Genomic DNA, 23,157 nt, shown 5'->3' on the forward strand with positions numbered 1-23,157 from the left:
CGGAGTCGTTTGACGGATGATCATACCATTGGTGGGTGGCCTTCACTTCCTCCTACACAAGCTCAAGTTGGTAAGGCACGTAAAGGCAATTGTAGTTTGTATGCGCAGGGTAAGAACAAATCACACAAGCTTCTACACACACACTCAATTGCGGTTGTTGTCGTAGAGACAAAAACTGATCAAGTTTCTGGGATATGGTGTGTAGAGTAGGGGCTAGGTCCTCACTTGTGGTCAACTTGTAAATTCTCTTAGATTTAGAGGTTGGTGGATTGGGTAGTCTACGAGTGGTAGCCATTTGCTGCTGAGAATTTTCAACTACATTTTCAAAGAGGATCTAGACCTCATTCTTGTGCTTTGTGAGGAAAGTACTTCCGTACGATGCACCAACCGTAAACCTATCTCTCTCAGCTAACCCTAAAAGTTTGACCTAATTGCCACTTGGAAACCTGATGATGTGGGCATTTACGGAGTAGGTCCCGAAAGCGCTCCCAGGTCTCAATGAAAATTTCCCCATCCATTTGTGTGAATCTCATGATTGCCCTCTGTAGCTGGTTAGTCTTCCCTATTGGGAAGTACTTTTTTAGAAATTCATGTTGCATGATGGCCCAGTTGGTCATCGAGTTCAACTCTAAGGATGTCAACCAATATTTGGCCTTATCCTTTAGAGAGAATGGAAAAAGCCTAAGACGAAGGGTGTCATCACTAAAATTAGGTATGCGGATGGTGGAGCAAATCTCCAAGAATTCATCTAGATGCTGATAAGGATTTTCATTTGAATTCCCATGAAAGTTGGGCAACATCGAGATGATTGAAGTCTTAATCTCAAATTGTGCCACCTGAACATTTGAAAACTGGATGTAGGACGGCGATGTGTATGATTTAGGTACAAAATAGTCCCTAAGAGGCCGAAGGGGTTGCTCTCCTACCATAGGTAGACAAAGAACTTGGGGTTTTGGGATTTGTTCAGTGGGTACCAGTGGGTTATTTTCGGCCATGGCTTTCACTTTAGATGACGCAACTCTCTCTGGATTAGAGATTGGTTTCCTAAGGGACCTATGGGAATTTTCAATCTCAGGATCTATGGGAATTATGTCAGGTTCCAAAGAACACAGGCCAAACATACACACTTTTAAGCACAAAGATTCAAACTTTAGAAATAAAAAACAAGAAAAATAAAAATAACAAAGAAAGTGAAAATAAAAGTATAGCAAATCAAAAGAACAAGGAAGAAATACCCTAATTTAGAAGTTGGTTCATAATTGAAGCCAAGTCCCCAGCAACAGAGCCAAAATTTGGTAGGCTTGCCAAGGCTTAGGTCCTTAACTACCAAAAATAAAATTTATACTACCTAACTATCTCAAGTTCTATAGAAAGTGGGTAAGTCAGGTGTCGATCCACGGAGACTTAAAGTGCAGTTATGGGACCTATTTCGAATTAGTTTACTAAAGCCTTGTTATGAAAAGAAATGAAAAGATAAGATTTTTGGTATTGTTTTCTATCCAACTACTGGAAAACATTTAAATGAAAGCATCTAAATCTATATTAATTTTACACCTACAAAGCAATGTTTAGACATTAGTATAGTTTAGGATATTGTTGATTACGCGCCGAAACTGCGTAATTGAATGTTTAACCCAAACTTTACGCTTTATATTTTTAATTAAATGTCTAAAATTGTCCAATATTTTAATAAAGTGCCAAAATCATCATTCTTGAACTTTATTACACTATTTATGAAGTTTTGGTAATTTTTTTGTCACAGGAAAATTCTCGGGAACCATAACCGACACCTGTTTGTATTTCATGCATAACGTTTCCATCCGAGCTCCTATTGAGACAATTCAAATTTTTGGAGAAACAAAAAAGGACTATCTACAACTTTTGTGTTTTGAGTTTTGTGAGATACGGGCTCTAGAAGAGTCAGATTTGTGATGAACAGAGAATGAAAAAAATATAGCAATTCGGGTCAACTCCAATTGGGTCAAGTTGTCGGGTCGGGTCTCCTATCCAGGTCTAGGGCCTTCCCCCCTATCCTATTTAACCCTTCTCTTCCTCTTCCTGCGTAGACAGGCCCCAGGGCTCCCCATTCTCCTCTTCTCCTTCTTCTTCTTCTTCTTCTTCTTCTTCTTCTTCTTCTTCAGTTTGTTTTTTTTTGTTCTTTTAAATTCTATTTTGCTCTCTTCTCTTCCTCTCTTTCCTCTTCTCCTTCCCTTGCCTACTTTTCCCTTTTCCTGTCCTTTCTCTCCTTCTCTTTACTGTTCCCTCTTGGTTAATCTCCCAGTCTTCCTAGCCATTGCACCAGCCTGCTAGCCACCCGAAGAAGCAGCAGCAGCCCGAGTACAGCAACACCAGCCAGCAGCAGATCTTCCTCTGCAACTTGCTGCAATTTTCCAGTAGCTCCAGTAGAGGACAGCAACCTCCTGCACAATCACAGTGACCCGAGCACATTAACCCACTGCCATACTTGCTGCCAGCAACCCATCTCTCTCTCTCTTCTCTCTTGTTTTCTTTTCTTTCTTTTATTTTCAAAGTTGCAACTGAATATTTCTTTTCTTTTTGTTTAGTTGTTTATTAGAGTATTTGAATGAGAGTTAAATAATTTTAATTTGTTTTAGTGAAGTTTAATTTTTATTTGTTTATGTTTCTCTTAATTAATGTTACCATTAGATTTGAAGAATTTAATTTAGTTTCTTTTATTTATTTATCGTTCGGTTTAGTTAGGGTCAGTTTTGTTTAAGTTCGTGTTTTACCGTATTCCATTATCGTTTGAATGTTCTTTTTTTTGAAGTTTATGGTTGTGTTTAAATTGTGATTGAGGTTCAAGTTCGTGTTAAAGGTTCAATTTTTATTGTATGCATTTGTGTCCGATTGAGTTTCCATTATGTGCTTTAATTCCATGATTAATGTTGCCATTTTTAATGAACGCGTGTTTCGATGTTTCCTTAGTTAGATTAGAGTTTCTATTCCTACGTACTCTTTAAATTGAAGCATGCTAGTTTTAGGACTTTAATTTTTAAGTTTTTGTTTAACTCTCCAAAATCTTGAAAACCCGAATCTGAACTGAGTTCAGTACATTTTTGTTTTCGATTGGACGAACGTAAAATCTGAGATTAAACGCATTCCCTGAGGAGACGATCTAACCCTTGGGTTTAATATTACACGACAGAACTCCTATACTTGGGATAGCTTCCGAGCTGCTCATTTTTCGAGTGAGTCAATTGTTCTTCTTACTCTACGTTCAGTGAGTTTACCATACTAAACCAACCGGAACCAAGCTAAACAATCCAAGGAGTCGTTAGATGGCATAATGCAGCAAGGGTGCACCAGTCGTCCAAAGCACGGTCGGGAACCAAAGTATACTCTATCACAAATGAACACGAGAATCTGTATGGGAGACTGTGGCCTAATACGTGTACCTAACTAAAGCAATAAAGGTGCTAATCTTGTCACTAAACATCATCACAATCTAAACCATAAATGAAAGCAATAAATGAAAGTTGTAAAGAAAACCAAGGAAAAAGAAAGCATGTAAAAGATCATCCCTTTGCAATCATCACATTTTTCACTAACGCCAAGAAGTAAAACTGAATGATAATGTAATATACAGTGGAAAACATACGAACACCACGAATTCTCATAGGCCGTCGGACACTTCATGCACAAACCAGAAATCTACACTACTCCTATTCTAACTTAGCTCTCAATGGAATCCTAGGCTTGCCACTAACCTAAGAGAGTCCAGAGAGGAACCCAAAACTTGTGTTGGTAGTGAATACTTATAGGCTCTAGGGTTTAAAGGTTTGTTTTACAAGTTAGGAAAGTTTGCAGCAAATCTCGCACAGAAGATCGTCACTATTGACCAAGTCGCCCCTATGTCATTCTTATGCGTGTCTTAGTCGAGACTTGTAGGAAATCAGGAATTTGAATCTTTTATGTCTTCGACTGCATCGTGCCTTAGGGTTTTGCTAGTCAAGATGATGGTCGAGACTTGTAGGATCTCGATCTTCAAGAAATCTTAGGAACTCAACATGGTCGCCCCTTAAGGTCTCTTGGTCAAACACTTCGCCGAGGCTCTCTTGGTCAAGTCTTTATGTAAGTTCTTTAATATTTAAATATCTTTTGAAATATTCTTAAAGCTCTTTAGGGGATCTTTATGGACTTAGACACCCATTTTAAAACCGCAGAAAATATTTTATGAAAGATCAAAACATGTGAGAAAGACTAAAAAAAAAATGAAAAACCAAAAAGGAAAAATTAGTCAATGGTCTGCCCATCCTACTAACCAAAAAAGACCTTGGTTTAGTTAGCCAACTGACATAAAAAGAACGTAAAGAATATCTGTCTAGCCGACTAACTCGGCAAAGGTAAAATCACCCAACCAACTGACAGTCAGTCGACTGACCCAAAATGAACTGTGTCTCTCCAGCCGACTGACCATTTCTTAAATTAATTTCTGAGAGACAGTAGGGTGTCACCCACCTGTCCAGCTGAGTCACTCTGTGAATTTGTACTACCTAGTTACCTATCCAGCCGACTGACTCCACGGGTTTTAAATTTTTAAACTCCAACGGGAAAACTTCAAAAATTGGTTTTTCAAATAAGAACGTTGTAAAAACTTGGAGGACACTCAAAGTCACTTGGGTAACGAGGAAACTAATCCTAAAATGCCTATAAATATTTCCTTAATCTCAAGATTTCATATACACAAGCAATCACACAAGCATACTTGTATCAAATCTCTTAATCTCTTTCAAAGTTTTGAAATGTTTAAACTCTTGATGAAGAGAGATCATCTGAATTGCTACTGAAACACCAACCTAAGGTTCTCATACTGAATTTTCTCAAGCACAAAGGAACCCTTGGTGAATTCTACTCTTAAGCTTCAATTCTATTTCTTAGTGGTACTTAAATTATTGAAGTACCTAGAGCTGGAATTGTACTAATCTACTCTATTTTAAGAGTGCTCTGAACGCAGTATTTTCTTCATATTTTTGTGTAGTTCTTGGAAGGTTCGAGGTGTTCGTATCGTTGAATAAGCAAGGGGATATTGCTTGGAGAGGCGGGCTCTAGCCTAAGTAAAGGAGTGACCGAACGAGGGTACGTCGTTTGGAGAGGCGGGCTCTAGCCTACTAAAGGAGTGTGTAAACGGTATTTTTCCGCCTAGAAAAGGAACTGAATTGGGTAATCCTTTGGTTGTTTTCCAAAGGCAAGGACGTAGGCTAGGTATAAGCCAAACCTCGAAAAAAATCCTGGTCTCACTCTCTCTTTCCTTACTGTTTTTATTTTTTAGTACATATACAATTGCGTGGATGTTTTGAATATCTAAATCATATACACTATGTGGATTAGATATTAAATAAACTAAAGCTTAATTTTATTTTATTTTTGTCATTGCGGAATTCGAAAGGTAGTACGTTAGTTGATCAATCTTTTTCGAAAACTATGAAGTAGTACGTTGATTGACTCAACAGCCCAAGAGTCTTTAACTTAAAGTTTATTTAAGGTCTAAGTATTTGGAAAGAGTGATTGGATGTTGTATTGAATATCAAATTGAGAGACAAATTTCATATATACGGGGCTTGATTCAAATTTATATAAATAGGGCTACACACAAGTTGAAAAAGCCAAAAATTTTATTGAGTTGCAACGTATATCTTGATTGAATGTTTTGTGATTGTTTGGTTTGGATATTATGCTTAATTGATGGGTTGATTAATTGATTACTTGTTTGTCTTAGCAATAGTGTTGTTGATGGGATAAAAGAAACTAAGTTCTTGTGTGATTGACAAATTAAACAAACAAGTCAAGAATTGGTTAAACGAAATAAAAGAGGTTAAGAAGTCTTAAAAGGAATTAAGAGAAATTTTTAAAATCAAATTCACCCCCCTCCCTCTTGAGACCACACCTTGCTTTTCAATTGGTATCAAAGCGGGGTTATAGCAAATCTTAATTAGTAGCTATAAAAAGATCCTAATGGCTCACTTAGGCATAGCTCCCTTTGGAGAGGGACAATCTTCAACTAGGCCTCTTATCTTTTGTGGATATAACTACACTTTTTGGAAAAAAAAAAAAAACGAATGCAAATCTATCTTCAAACTATGAATTGGAAAGCTTGGGAGGTTGTCATGGATGGTGACCTAATTCCCCATAAATTAGTTTATGGAAAACAAGTTCCCAAAGAGAAAAATGATATGACCGATATAGACTATAAGATGCTGCAAGTAAATTTTAGTGTCATGAATGCCTTATATTGTGCTTTAGATGCCAATAAATTTAATAGAGTAATGGGTTGCAAATCAGCTAAGGAAATATGGGACAAGCTAGAAGTCACTTACCTTCACTATAGATGCTAGGGATAACAGGATTGAAATGCTTACAAGTGAATATGAAGCTTTTAAAATGAACCCAGATGAATCTATAACTAGCATGTACACTAGGTTCACTCACATAATAAATTCTTTAAATGTTTTAGGAAAAACCTACACTACATATAAGATTATAAGGAAAATTCTTAGAGGGTTGCCACCTATATGGGAACCAAAAGCCACTGCAATAACTGAAGGAAGAAACCTTAAAAACACTTCCTTAGATGAGCTTATAGGTTCTCTCCTCACATACGAAATGGCAATAAATGAAAGGAGTGGAAAAACCAAAGCCCAAGAATCAATAGCCTTCAAAGTCTTAAAAGAAAACTCTAGTAGTGAAGAAGAAATTGATGAAGATGAAGTAGCGTTTATATCTGAAAAGCTAGCAAAAATCCTTAAAAGGAAAAAAAAATTTAAAAGAAGAGACCAAGATTCTGAATCAAAAGAAGAAGAAATTAGCAAAAAGAAATCTGAAAATAAAACTCCTACATGTTATAATTGCAACAAAGTTGGACATATAAAACCAGAATGTCCACTACTAAAGAAAGAGTCTAAGAAGAAAACAAAAAGGCCATGAAAGCTACTACTTAGGATAGTACAAGTAGTTCGGAGTGTGAATCAAGTGACCAAGAGGTTGCTTATATTTTATTTATGGCTTGGGACGATGAGGAAAGCTCATCATCCAAATCCTTAAATAATTCTTGTAGTGATTCATCAAATGAATCCAATGATGAATACATACCATCTTATGATGAATTACAAAATGATTTATTCAAAGTCCATAAGATGCTAATCAAAGTAACTAAACAAAATATTTCATTGAAAAATAACAATGAAGATCTAATGAAAGAGTTAGAATCCTTTAGAACTGCTGAAAGAGAAAAGGATTCAAGAATCATATAAATAGAAAGTAAGAATGATGCTATAACAAAAGAGTTAGAATCTAAAAATCTTACTAAAAATGAAAAGGATTTAAAAATCAAGAAACTTGAAAGCAAAAATGAAAAGATGATAGAAGACCTTCGATCCCTTTCCTCTATAGAATATGAGAAAGATATATATATTTCTGAATTAGAGGATAAAATCAGAAAATTATCCCAAGAATCAGAGAAATCACTAAAGAAGGTTAATAACAAGAAAGATACAGAGATAAATGATCTCAAAAATAAAATTGAGGATAAAAAAAAGATCATTTATAACTTCACTAAAGGAAAGGCAAACTTTGACAAAATGATAGGCTCACAAAAGATGACCTTAAACAAAGAACATATTGGACTTAATAGGGTTGAAAATAAAAAGAAAAAGAATCTTTACATGAGTTATTTCTCAAAAGAATTCAAAGATTATGCCAGCACATCTTCTAATGCCTACACTAACACCATACGCTATCAATGTAAGAAAAAGGGGCATATAAAATTTGAATGTCCATTTAAGAGAAAGGGTGTGAAAACTAAATAAATATGGAGAGTAAAAGAAACATCCCTTGTGAAACCTACCGAACCCAAGAAAGTATGGGTACCAATATGAAAGACTAGTTCATAAACAAAAAACTCCATGGATTAAGTCATTCCCTTTTAAAAATTGAGAAAGCAACTTAATTCATTATCAAAAAAACAAACTAGTTAAAAGAGAAAAATTAAAAGATGAGTTTAAAGAGCTAATTATAACAAATTCAAAATGACATTGTTGGCCTCAAAACAATGAATGAAGCATACAAGGCATAAAATAGAAAGCATTAGAATACATAAAGTTTGGATGCTTAACTGAAATCAAAAGAAAAAAGAAAATATGAAGAGAATAAAGCTCATTACGAAAAATTGCACAGTCAGCCGATTGGCCCGAGACCCAACCGACTAACTGAGCTGCGGTTTCAGAAGCAAAATGCAATCAACTGACTGACCCTGTAGTCAGCCAACTGACTGACGAAAAAACCCTAACTTTATTTATAAAAACTCAAGTCATTCGAGTTGTTAGCCAACTAACTTAGGGTTTCCCCTCTTCCTTGCCTTTGATCTTTTCCTCTCCTCAACCTATTCTCCTCCAAGAACCACAAAATCCCATCTTCCTTCTACGAATTCCATCACTTCTATCTTCATTCTTCCACTAAAGAGCTTCAAAATGCCAAGGACAAAATCAGTTGTAAATAAGAAGGCTTCCACTTCAACTCACCACTCTGAAGATCCAGCTATTTAGAAATGGCTTGTTGCCCCACACTCCAAGAGCTTCTACCGCAATAATTTAAACATGACGAAACCTCTCCTCGATAAAGTTCTTAACACTTCCTTCTTCACCACTGATTTCCCACATATCATTTTGCTATTTGAAGCCCTAGGTTGGAAAAATTTTGTACCATTTGAAGCTAAAGGACATTTTCCGATCCTTATCAAAATTTTCTATGCAAATCTTGTTAGAGAAGCACATGGGCTTTCGACAAATGTTATGGGAAAATCCATATCTCTTACTCCGAAATCTCTTGCAAAAATTTTCTGAATTCCTAATGGCGAGTTTGAATGTCCTAATTTTGGAGCATCTTGGATTTACGAACAAGACTTCACTCTTGAAGAATTTCTTCCATTGGTACTAGATCACACACCCGTTTCTTTTGAAAACCCTCCATTATATAAGAACTTGAATCTTCAGGCACAAATTTTGCAAAAGATCATCACATATAATATCCTCCCTCAAGTAGGATCCCATGCTTACATATCATATGTCGATTGCTTCATTCTCTGGTGCTTGCTTAAAGGAAAGAAACTAGATCTACCAAGTCTTATGCTCAAATGGATGCTCTCATGAGTAGAGGCATGGAGAGTTACCCTGCCGTACGAAGGAATCCTAAATATGCTCTTTGCCAAACTACAAACATCCTCATCCTCCAGGTTTTTTTGTCAAACGTACCCACTATGATATTTTTAATTCTACTACTCTTAAATTGATGGGGTATGAAAAATATGATGATTGATGGATTCTCAAGGGTAGCGGAGGTCAAGCACGTCCACCTCCTCCTCCTGTTTTTGGTCCTCCTGCATGGTTTGATCCATTTTATTAACAATTCCCAAGCTTTAGCCAGAACATGCAAACGGGAATCCAAACCCTTCAAACTAACTTCTCAGCTCTTCAAGCAAACTATTCTTCTCTTGATGACCGCTTGGGTCGTATTGGAAAACACCTAGCTAGTTCCTCCTATTCCCTTGATCCTATGGATATTAGTTTTGCTCCTATGAGTAATGTTGGAAGTGACGAAGAGGACTTCAAATATGGCAATGGTGATGATGAGGAAAACACAGAAGAAGAAGAACATGGTTCTGAAGAAGGTGAAGATGAAGAATCAGGAGAAGGAAAAGATGATGAAGCGGATGATAACTGATGTGATGTGTTCCTTGAAAATTTCATATTTCTAACTTTTTTCTTGTATTTCGGTATGTAATGATAAAACACTTAGCTTGGTTGTATTGCTTGTTTATTTCCCCTTCTTTTTGATTGGTGTCCAAATGGGGAGAGTTTGTGAAAAGTAAAGATAGAAGTGTTTGAGTACTATATATGAAAAATTTATGATAATGGGTGATGTATGGAATGTTTATCCTTATGAATAATTAATGAGTGATGTATGGAATGTTTATCTTTATGAATGATATATATGAAACATTTATGATAATGTGTGATGTATGTATATCTATGATGTATGGAATATTTATAAAATATGGCATATCTGTGATCTTGAGGATCTTGAGCATATTGATATCTATAATTTTAAACACATGTTAAGGAATGCATATAGTTAGGGGCAGTTTTATCCTTATCTTTGCTTCTCTTTTTTCATCATCAAAAAGGGGGATATTGTTGGCCTAACTAGGCTTTTCAATCTTGTTTTGATGATAACAAATGTAGATGGTTTAACATGTGTTGTTGAGTGATTCTAATTCTGGTATATATATCATCACTCTCATTTGTCATGGATGCTCGATTGGAAATTAAAGACAAGTCAAGTGAAAGCTTCTCCAATTAATCAAGTATCAAAAGACTAAAGCTTGAAGATAAAGAGAAACTCAATGAAAAGCTCAGAATCTTAAAGTATCTCAAAGCTTGAAGAAAAAGACCAAAAGCATGTAGACTTGAAGTGTTCAAGAATGGCAAAAAGCTTAGAAGTCTTTATGTAAGTGCTTTAATATTTAAATATCTTTTGAAATATTGTTGAAGCTCTTTAAAGGATATTTATGGACCTAAAGACCCGTTTTAAAACCCTAGAAAATATTTTATGAAAGATCAAAACATGAGAGCAATACTACAAAAAATGAAAAACCAAAAAGGAAAAATCAGTCAATGGTCTACCCAGCCGACTGACTAAAAAGGACCTTGGTTCAGTCAGCCAACTGACATAAAAGGAACAGAAAGGATATCTATCCAGCCGACTAACTCAGCAAAGGTAAAATCACCCAGCCGACTGACAGTCAGCTGACTAACCCAAAATGAACTGTGTCTTTCGAGCCGGCTGACTATTTTTTGAATTAATTTCTGAGAAACAGTAGAGTGCCAGCCGCCTGTCCAGCTGATTGACCTTGTGAATTTGTACTATCCAGTCGCCTGTCCAGCCGACTACTCCACAGGTTTTAAATTTTTTAACTCTAACAGGAAAATTTCAAAAATTGGTTTTTCAAATAAGAATGTTGCAAAAACTTGGAGGACACTCAAAGTCACTTGGGGAACAAAGAAACTAATCCTAGAATGCCTATAAATATTTCCTTAATCTCAAGATTTCAAATACACAAGCAATCACACAAACATACTTGTATCAAATCTCTCGATCACTTTCAAAGCTTTGAATTGCTCAAACTCTTGCTGAAGAGAGATCATCCGAATTGCTGCTGAAACACCAACCTAAGGTTCTCATACTGAATTTTCTCAAGCATAAAGGAACCCTTGGTGAATTCTACTCTTGAGCTTCAACTCTATTTCTTAGTGGTATTTAAATTATTGAAGTACCTAGAGCTGAAATTGTACTAATCTACTCTATTTTGAGAGTACTTTGTATGCATTCTTCATATTTTTGTGTAGTTCTTGGACAGTTCAAGGTGTTTGGATCGTTGACTAAGCAAGGGGATCACTACAAAAAAAACTCGTTTTTAGTGACGAACATATTAGTGATGAATTCAAGTTCGTCACTAATAGTGTCGCATTAGTGACAATTTTAGTAACCGTTACTAATACGACACTATTAGTGATGAAATTGAATTCGTCACTAATATGTTCATCACTAAAAATCAAAAAATATCGTGCGAAAACATTTTTTGCGCATAAAATAACCCGGGAAAATATTAGTGACGAATTAAATTCATCACTAAAAGATAAACATTAGTGACAATAAAATAATCGTTAGTACTATTTTTTTAAGAAAAATAAAAAATGTTAAGTTCAGAGTATTAGTGACGAATTTGTAGGTTCGTCACTACTAGGCCATTATTAGTGACAGATTTGACAACCATCACTAATACTTCATTTTTTTTTTTTTAAATATGAAAAAAGTTTAAGTTCAGAGTATTAGTGACGCCTTTGTAAATTTATCACTATTGGTCCTTTATTAGTGACGAATTCGAGAACCGTCACTAATACATCCTGTTTTAAAAAAATAAAAAATTTTAAGTTCAGAGTATTAGTGGCATATTTATAGATTCGTCACTATTGGTCCCTTATTAGTGACGGATTTGAGAACCGTCACTAATACTTCCTTTTTTAAGAAAACAAATAAAAAAATTTAAGTTCGGAGTATTAGAGACGATGTTGTAAATTCATCACTAATAAGGGACCAATAGTGAAGAATTTGTAGATTCGTCACTAATACTTCTTTTTCTTTAAAAAAAAATAAACAATTTTAAGTTCAGAGTATTAGTGGTGAATTTACAAATTCGTCACCATTGGTCCCTTATTAGTGACGAATTTCTAGATTCGTCACTACTAGGCCATTATTAGTGACAAATTGTGGACCATCACTAATGTTATGTTATTTTTTTAAAAAAAGTTAGACGGAGAGTAGCAGTGACGGTTTTGAAACCGTCACTAATGCCCAAAAACTCTTATCCCTTCCCGCGGGATATTTTCCCACACTTTCCCCTACTCCTCGCTTTTCCCTCCTACTCCATCTGGCTCCTCCTCCTCCCCTCCTACTCCCGCGAACCTCTCTCCCAGTCTCCCACTACTCTTGGCCTGGTACGCCCTATTTGTTGGACGTCTCAGGCTTCATCGGAGCCCTAGCAGACTCGCAACCCCCGTCGAACCCCTTTCCCAGTCTCCCATTGTTCCCAGCCGACTGACGGCCTTCTCGCTAGACATCTTGGGTTTGGTCAGAGCCCTATACAACTCGCGACCCCTGTCGAACCCCTTTCCCAGTCTCTTGCTACTCTCGGGTATCTCTTGAGACCTATACACCTATTTTGTATTCTAGAAATATTTTGCATTTTGTTGGTGCTTCAAGGTATCTATTTCTGTCTTGTTTCTCCTTTTGCTGCTGCTTTTATTATTTGTTATTTTTGAATTTTTTGCATAAAATAGTAGGAAATAATTTCATTCAAATATGCTTTATTTGAGATTTTGTTTTGATTTTTGAAGTGTCCAAAATTGGAACACTTCGAAAGCAAAAAAATTCACTTTGTCAGAATTGTTTTAGGAAATGGTCTGCAATGTTGTTCCTTTCGGTGTTCATAATTGGAAAGAAAATTAATAAAAGTTTTTATGGCCAAAAGAGAAAACACTAGATAATAGACATTTTTTTTTTGGTTTTTATTTTTATTTTCACTTAGTTTATACTGCAAGGCCATGGTCTTTGAGTTTTGAATTTGGGGTTATAGGAAATACAAGAAAATCCAATGTAATTTTATTTTGTGTGGATCCAAATTCACAACAATTCTAAATCAATGGCTGGAACTTGATGATCCCAAATGCAGCATAAGCATTTGGTTTTATAATTTTTCAGCAGTTAAGAAAGTGCTGATTTGTACCGACAATTTACCTGTGCTATACATTCTTGGAAACCTTTTGAGATTTGTTATGTTAACAACGTGGATGAAAAAATGAGTAGTTCATCATCTACGCTCACATTTAAAGTGACCATTTCCACATTAGTTCATGCAACATAAAGAGTTATTTTTTTATTATGGTGTGAAGCAATGTATTAGGGTTATGTAAAACCCTAGACTCCACCAAAAAGGAAGTTCCTGTTCATCATCATTGCCCATCAGATCGCCTAGTATCGAGTTTTCTAAAATAAAATTAAAAAAAAATATATTAGGGACTGAACTTCAATTTGTCATAAATGACTAGTCAATAGCCTCTGAACTTTATTTATTGTGTGATGATGACTTAGGTTTCTAAGAATTAAAACTGTAGTGACCAAATTGAGGATTTCTTGTCCTTTCTTAGTTTGTAATCTCTCTTTCTGCTTCCTTAATATTTCTTGTAACGACTTGCTATCTAAATGGGGTTTTTTTTTTTTTTTTTATATACTATGAAATTTTATCGTGCTCCGATACCATACTAGATTAAATCCAATCATCAACCTAAGTAGGGAGAAGCAGAAATCAAATAAACATAACCATAGGTAATTATATACAATACCAGAGTGCTAAATTGTTTCCCAAAATATACATATATAACTATTCCCCAGAAATATTCTCAACTGGCTACGGCTATACAAAAATACTCATTGTAATATCAGGGCAATACTGAGACCCCTCTATCTGTGAGCTTGATCTGCTCGCCTACCTGGATCACTTGAAAAATGTTAAAGTAATTGGGATAAGCCAATGCTCAGTAAGACGAAATATTCTATTGCTAGTGTATGGAAGATAAGTTACAATATTATGAAAATCTATTTCTATAAAATCATGTATAACTGGATCTGTAAATACAGTACAAGTAATAGAAACCACCACCATTTCCATGTTGCTTAACATATCAGTAGTTTAGGTTACTATTTAAAATACTTCTAATGTACATAAGTATATTCTCTGTCTCTGCAAATCTGTATATACATAATAATAACTGAAAACTTCCCTGTGGATAACTGTGTGTCATGATTTAACCCCTCATGACAGGGTTATGCGGCCCATAGGCAGGATCTACCTTGGTTGACCGACCAGGATAAATCACTATACTCCCTCAATCAGATCGGCCACTCCTCAACCTATATCTGATAGGGAGCCTCTCCACGTCTGGGCACGATCGACCTACTACCACGTATTATTTAAGTAGGTGGTTGTACTCTGAACTGGAATATATGTAGCTACGGTACCATGCTCTATAACTGTATGGTCCAACAGGGTCTGATACTATATAATACATCTCCATATACAACTATTTGATTTACCGTGATTCTGAAATAACTGTAATAACCATGATACTGAAATAAATTGTAACTGTGTCAACTGTATTTCTGAACTGAACTATAACCTATAAGTTATGATACTGAAAACTATGTAATCATGGTACTAAAAACTGTATAATCATGGTACTAGAAACTATATAATCATGGTACTGAAAACTGTATAATTATGGTATTCTGTAATTACTATAAAACATAACCACTGGCTGTATATTCTGTAAAACTTATCCTGAAAATATTGTAAAACATGTTTCTTTACTATACCCATATTCTCAAGCCACACAAATTTTAAATATATTATACATAAATGATAAATTGTATAAATTTCTATCATGAATAATCATCTGGTATAATCATCTGGTAGACGGGTCCTACACTCGCAGGGTTCTCCATTCAACACCCTGAAAACCACATTTTCCAAAACATAATATTAATATTTCTTGGCCTACATCATTTCCTACAGCTGCCAGAAGGCCAAAAACTGAATAAAAGACCTTACCTTGGATTTGGGATGAATTTCAACTTCGTCCCACCAACGATCCACTCTAGAAGACTTGAAGAGAACTCCACCAGGAACGTCATGGTGGCCTCAGATCATCGATCTAATGATTGACGGGGCCAAAATCAAGGAGAGAAGAGGGAGGAGTCGTAGGGGTTGAGAGAGAGAGAGAGATTGCGGCAAATTTCTGCAATTAAAATCAGTTTAGAGCTATTTATACTGCGGGCTTCATCGACAAGCCCTTAAGTAATTTTCTCGACAAACCTTACCCTTTGTCGGCGAAATTTAGAGTAGCCCAAATTCTTCTCTCAATATCTTCTCGTCGACGAGATCCTGAAGAACCCTCGTTGATGAACCCCTATATTCATCGACGAGACCTGAAGATTCCTCGAAATTGTTATTACCTCCAAAGTGTGATGTCGTCAACAAACGCTCCAGTCTACTGCCTCCTTCGGTTCCTATTTCTATTTTCCTCCCTCTTTATTATTAAAATACTATTATTCTTCGGGTCACAACATTTATTTTTCCATAAAGAAGTGGAATAATCTAAGTACTCCTAAATCTTTGAAATGATAACATTCAATCCATTATGACAACATGAAAGTCATAATTCTAAGATGTATAATTGTTCAACTTTGTCCATTCGGACAGATAATGCACTGTACCCGTATCTTTTTCCCTCTGTTTTCTTTTTTGCAATACTGAAGGTGAAGGCTACCTTCAGCCCCTCATGGGAGTCCTAATTATAAGCACTGTGTGTCCTTGGGAGGTGCGCCAACCAATTGCCACCTATGGGTGAAACACACTCACTCATCTTTGACTTCATAAATTATTAGATATACCAAAATTATTTACCTTCTACAGTAGTTTCCCAAGATCAAATTTGTTTCATTCACAGTGAAAGTTCCATTTATTTCATCACATGTGTGTATTTATTTCATCAGTGACTATAATGTTTGGCATTTAAGATGGACTTTTGATTATTTATATCGAGTATTAGGTATTTAATTAATCTACATAATTATTAGGTTTTGCATCATTTTGAATGTTCATTTGTATAACTTTATTAGTAAGAATCATATGTTATTAAAGTGAATAGGAAAACATTTTTTTAATTTAGCATTTTTCATACATAATTGATTTCTTCTAAATCCTAGGATAGTGTAATAATATTTAATGTATAAGTTTTTTACTTCCAAAAATTAATGCATCAAAATTTTAAAATTTTAAGTATTTCACTTATAAAATAGAATGCAAAAGAAGAAGGAAGAATTTGACAAAGTTTTGGATTGTGTTTCTTAATGGGTTACCTCTAATTTATCTTTTATTGGCACCTATTACAGGTTCGATTAATTCATCTTGATTTATAACGAGGTAAAGGCCCAAAGGGTCCAAGTCACCTGAGTTTTCGCGTTTAAAAAAATATTATTTTTAAATAAAAGTATTAATAACAAATAGTGACAAATCTATATATGTGCTAGATATACAAAAATATATTTAACAACAGAAAAGACAAAAAATGCAATATATATATATATATATATATATATATATATATATATATATAATACAATATATGTATAACAATATAAATGAATGGATACGGCCTTCCCTAAAAAATAAAAAATAAAAAAAGATCTGACAATATTTTGAAAGCTGCTAAAGAAGACAAACTCACTTGAAATGTGAATATTAATATATATATATATATATATATATATATTATGGTATGAATTAGCTTGAAGGCAGTGCATTGTATACATGAAATCAATGCCTGATTCAAGTTAAAAGTAGTTAAATGACAATAAAAACAAAAAAAAAAAAAAAAAAAAAAACAAAACAAATTAGATAATTAATATAGTAGATTGGTTTATATTTTTAAATGTCTAATAAATCAATTATAATATATATATATATAATATATCAAATTAGAAAGAAAATGAGGCTAATATATGAGTTTTGAAGAGATTGTTGGAGTTCATTTTGAGTTTAATTTTATTTTAATTAAATTATTTAAAAATAGTTCGGATGGAGCTTTATTTTCCAAATTGAACTACTGAAATACATGCTTGTTGTTAGCTTTGCCGTGATCCCAAGAGGGGGGGTGAATTGGTATTTTTAAAATTTAATCCCTAAGTATTCCTCCTAACACCAGTATATTCACAACCCTATGGTCAATCTAGTGCAAGTAAAGTAAATGTATACCAGAAAGTAAATAAAACAATTTAATCAATCATACAAGCACCAAAAAGCAGTAAAGAAAGGATGACACACAGATATGTTATCGAGGTTCAGCCAATTGCCTACGTCCTTAGCTTAGCTGACAAACACAAGGATTACCACTATAACTTGCTCACTTAAACGGGTGGAGCGGCACCTATACAAACTAGGTCAATTAGCACAGGGCTGACCTTAACCTTTACACCAACCCTTATCGTACTGGATTACCGCCCCCTCAGGCCATGCCTAGAATCACTCAGATTTACAATCAAATGGTACACTGAAATAGTGCTTTCACGTAAAGCATATTTGTACCCAAATAATACACTTAATCACATACGCATCAAAAGCAAGGATATAGTGTAAGCTCAGTGATGCAAGGTTTGTTCTATCAATACTCAACACAGTATAGTCAATATGAAGCTCAAGAGTATTCAACATAATAAAATCAGTATGATACTTAAGAATAATCAACACAAGCAATGACTTGGAATCTAAACAAAATATTTCAACAACACATCAATATTCCAAATATACTATGCAGATAATCAAACTAATTTTTGAATGATTTTCTTCATTGAAATGAGCACAAAGCTAGTGTGAAAAGGTCGCTTACTTGTTTAAAAAAAATATTTGCACACCAAAAGCAAAGCTATTGGATACTTGCAATGAAGTGCAAATATCCTAAGCTTCCTTGGTTTAATCCCACGCTAGATTTACAATGAAAAAAATCGTGGGTTAAACCTAGGCTAAAACTCCCCAATAGAAATATATACAACAACCATACAAATGAGAGATTTTAGCACAGTATAACAATGACTTTAACACACGAAGAGCTCTCATAATCTCAGATTTTATCAAAAGAGGCAAGTTCGAGAGTTTTTGGACAAAGAGAGGATTTTCAAGATAGAGAGAGTTTTTGCTAATCACTTTTTGCTAATCCTTTTCTAATCATGCAAATGAAGGCCTATATATAGGCTGGTAAAAATTTATAACTGTTCGGGACACAATAGGAATAATTAAGAAAGTCCCAAATAATTAAAATTCACTTAGCCCGTATAAACCCAGTTTTAACGCGGTTATTTTAATTTTAACCATTTGGAGTTCGGGTGGCTAAACCGAGGTTCGGTCGCTTGAGAAGACACAGCAATAAAAGTGTTCTAAGCTAATTCAGTCGCCCGTATCTTGGCATGGCAGCCCAAACAAAAGTCAGAAACATTTTTTCGTAGATTCGGGTGCCCGATCCTAAGTTCGGTTAATCGAACTCTTGTATTCGGTCACCCGGGGTAGATTTTGAACAATAATCCTCGGTTGCCCGAGTTGGTGAATAGTCCCTTTCAAAGTGTTCGGGCGCTCAAAGAAGATACATGCATTTATGGTTCAGTCGCCCAAGGGCTGGTCAACTATTTGACTTTGTCTAAGTTCAGGCACCCAAGGAGTTTTATACTCCAAAGGTTCGTTCGCCCGACCCCTCCTAGCTTGCTTAGATATTGTCAATTTCAGCACAACTATTTCACAATCATATTTTATGCAATGTGTGTGTGAGTGTTGGAGCCTAAGGTCTTACTATGGTCAGGTTGAGCTCACATTATATCTTGCGTGCATGATGTGTAGGTGATAGGCATACAAACCATATCCTAAATTACTATTACAGACCTTATTACATAAATGACTAATATATTACAATGTAAATTACAAAGCTTCATGGTCTTCTTGTTTCTTCAAGTGCCATCAAGGAAGTTTGATTTGAACCTACACAATACTTGACAAACATCAAATATCAATATTTGTCATTATCAAAACCGGGTGTGACCAATAAGGTCAACACTTGTGTTGAACGCCAACTGCATGGCTGATGCAGTACACTGTGAATTGCATGCTGGTAGTGGAATTAGGTTCTCACATGCTCAAACTCACTAGTATCTGCATGATGTGTGTTATTGTGATTTATTTGCTTGAATCTATCAAGTTTTAGTGCGGAAATTTTTTGGAAATGTTCAATTTACAGGTGGCATGCTGCCAAAATTTTGTTAAAGTTTTTCCATAATAAAACTATGTACAAAGAAATATATGCATGATCAATTAAAACTTAAAGTCATTCTAACTCGCGTCTCTCATGTGTTGAAATTCGTAAGAAAAGATACGATCTTAGGCTTATAATTGAAGATAAAAAAGACTTAGCTAAGAACAACAATCGTAAGTGTACAGTGAAAGGTCAAGAACTAAATGGAATATAAAGTAAAATGTCAAATTAATTACTTCCATTTCATGTATTCATTGAAGCTTAGATCCGTCCAAGAACGATTACTATATATTCATTCCTAATCGTACATGTGAGACAAATCAATTGTTATATTTCAATTGATTATTAGTCATGCTATGTTGACTAATAATCACTTGAACATGTTAATTATTTGTTTCACTTACAATTAGTAATGTTTGTATTTCAACCATTATTGGATTGTCCAATGTGGACAGTTTAGGAAGTTGTATTTACATTGTTGTCATCGTTCACATTTTGTCAATTGTAATTATATATTTTGAGCGTGTCTCTACTTGTGTTCTCTGGGTGTATAGTGGGGTGTCGTGACAATTTGTTAGTGATGGAAAACTAGCAAAATTTTCACTTCCCCCATCTCGTGTACTTAGAGAGCCATAGGGAGATGCTGCCAAAATTTATAATGACTACGATGAAGGAATTTGAGCGTTTGATCACGATGTAAATGCAACATTCCTGAATGGGATAGGATCCGTACCCTTTAGATTATGATGGTTGATTATAGGATTCACGATGCATACCTGATAAACATTATGAGAATATAATGAACACCATTTACTTGAACATATTATAGGGTAATTAATGAACATGGATAAGAGTTGGATGAATGCTCGAGGTAGGTTTTTACTAGAATACGTGAAAGGGGTACATCATTTTATAGAGTTCGTGCATCCTCATGCAGAAAAAGCTAGTAGAATAAGGTGTCCTTACAAGAAATGTCAGAACATAACATTCAAACACATTGATTTGATCCACTCACATTTATTAGACTTTAGAATGGAGAAAAGGTACACAACATGGGTGTTCCACGGTGAATATTATGCAGTTCAGAGCGATGATGATAACGATGAAGATGAGGGGGCAAATATAGTAGGTGGTGATACCTGTTCGGAAGGGGGAAATGTTAGGTGACTTGCAAAAAGGGGATTGCAATGGACACGGGTGATGTGCCTATGTCGCGTACTAGTGATGAACCTACTTCAGCGGGTACCGTACCTTGCGATTCTAGTACGTTGAATCGACTCGATGAACCATTTGCTAATCTCATGAGGGATGCACGGGTGCCCCTATATCCAAACTGTAAAAAGTTCTCAAAGTTAGAGTTTCTAATAAAGTTGCTTCATGCAAGGACAATGCATGGGTCATCTCAGAGTACATTCAATATGCATTTAAGGCTCATTAAGGCTGCACTGCCTGATGGTGAAACACTTCCCTAGTCTTTTTATGAGGCAAAGACAATACGTGCATGTAGGTATGATTGTGCACTTTTTATGGTGAACATGAAAATGCGAACGAGTGCCCAAAATGTGGTGAACCGAGGTATACAACTAATCAAAAGAAGGGTAAAAAGATCCCTAAAAATTTTTTGCGATATTGTCCATTAATCCCACGGCTACAATGATTGTATATGTGCAAAAAGGCTGCTACAGATATGAGATGGCATCAAGAGAAACGTCTTTAAGATGGAAACACCCTTAGCCATCCAGCGGACTCCGAAGCTTGGGCCGATTTTGATAAAATGCATTCGTGGTTTGCTAGTGATCCTCACAACATCAGACTTGGCCTTACTTCATATGGGTTCAATCCTTTCAATAACATGACCAACCCATATAGCATGTGACCAGTTATGATGATGTCATACAATATGCCGCCATGGCAATGTATGAAAGAACTTTATTTATATGTCTCTGCTAATTCCCAGACCGAGAGCACCTAGTAATGATATTGATGTTTACCTGCATCTATTAATTGATGAGTTGAGAGAATTATGGGAAAAGGAGTGGAGACATTCAATGCGGAAACCGAGACAACATTTCGGATGTATGCTGCAGTCTTGTGGACAATTAATGATTTTCCCGCACACAGCAACCTATCAAGTTGGAGCACAAAAGGTTACTTAGCATACCCAGTATGTAATAAGGATGTTGGGTCCTTATCCTTGAAGCATGGTCGCAAGTTATGTTTTATGTGTCATCGCCGTTTTCTACGAACTAGACATCCTTAGAGGACTCGTGGCATCAAAAACTTCAATGGAAAACCTGAATGAAGGTCACTGCCAAAGCGACTAAGTGGGGAAGAGTTATTAAACCAGCTAAGGTTGATCGTAGATATGAAATTTGGGAAACCACCGACCAGTAGAAAAAGAAAACACGCTGAGTGGGAGTTGAATTGGACAAAGAGAAACATGTTCTTCGAGTTGCCATACTGGAAAGATCTTCTACTACGCCACAACTTGGATGTTATGCACATCGAAAAGAACATTTGTGAGAATATCATTGGTAAATTGCTTAATATAAATGGGAAGATAAAGGACACCACAAATGCTTGCCGAGATATGGAAAATATGGGAATATAGCCTGAGCTGCACCTGTTTCGTGATGGGGACAAAATTCTCATGCCATCATCCTGTTACACATTTTTGAAGGATGAGAAGAATAAATTCTTCGAATGGTTGAAATCGGTGAATTTCCCCAATGGATATGCATCGAACATAGCTCGATGCATAAACATGAAGGAAGGGAAGATGCTAGGAATGAAAAGTCATGAGTGTCACGTCCTTCTGCAATGGGTTCTACACTTTTTCCTTCGTGGACACTTTGTTGAAGATATTCGTTGGGTGCTGATTGAGCTGGGATTTTTTTTTCGGCAGTTCTGCTTAAAAAAATTAAGTGTAAACTTACTTGAACGGTTAGAGGATGACATCGTGATCATACTATGTAAGCTGGAGAAAAATTTTTCACCAGCATTCTTTGATGTGATCGTCCACCTAGCTGTCCATTTAACAAGGGAGGCCATAATTGGAGGACCGGTTCAATATCGTTGGATGTATCCTATTGAGAGGAAAAGTATAAAGTCCTTGTATAATGGTCAAGTCTATAATGCTACGTAAAATGCACAGGTTCTTGTCCACTTTGAAGGGGTACGTGCGCAATAAGGCACAGTCGGAAGGTTCAATTATTGAGGCATACATTGACAATGAATGTCTTGCATTTTGCTCAATGTATCTACATGATATTGACACAATGTTCACTCATGATGAGCGAAATGCAGACGTTCATGCTATTAATGCTGAAGATAAAGAACCCAGAAGCTCTATATTTCGAGAAAATGTTCGGCCTCTCGGTGCATGAGTTTACGATTTCATTGATATGGATGACCTACAAAAGGCTCATTTTTACATCCTCAATAATTGTGGTGGTACTGTTCCATGTATCGAGTACGTGGTTCCAAACTCCTTACTTCGCATTGTATTTACATATGCATAATTATATACTTACTTAACATTAACATGTACTATTGTTGCATATAGCAAACATAAAGCTGAACACCTAGCCCAAAATGAACGGAATGTTGACGAAAGACATAAGAAAGAATTTATCAATTGGTTTGGGAGTCATGTAAGTAAAAAAAACTACTTGAGTGA

General features: G+C 35.5%; 1 non-coding gene across 1 annotated transcript; it reads left to right on the forward strand.

The window, feature by feature from the left end:
- Positions 1-444: 444 nt before the first annotated feature.
- LOC131161128 (small nucleolar RNA R71) lies at positions 445-550 on the forward strand. The gene has a single exon (XR_009138287.1). It is a non-coding gene; the product is annotated as a small nucleolar RNA R71 (small nucleolar RNA).
- The last annotated feature ends 22,607 nt before the right edge of the window (positions 551-23,157 follow it).

This window comes from Malania oleifera, chromosome 7, assembly GCF_029873635.1.
Source record: "Malania oleifera isolate guangnan ecotype guangnan chromosome 7, ASM2987363v1, whole genome shotgun sequence".
NCBI lineage: Eukaryota > Viridiplantae > Streptophyta > Magnoliopsida > Santalales > Ximeniaceae > Malania > Malania oleifera.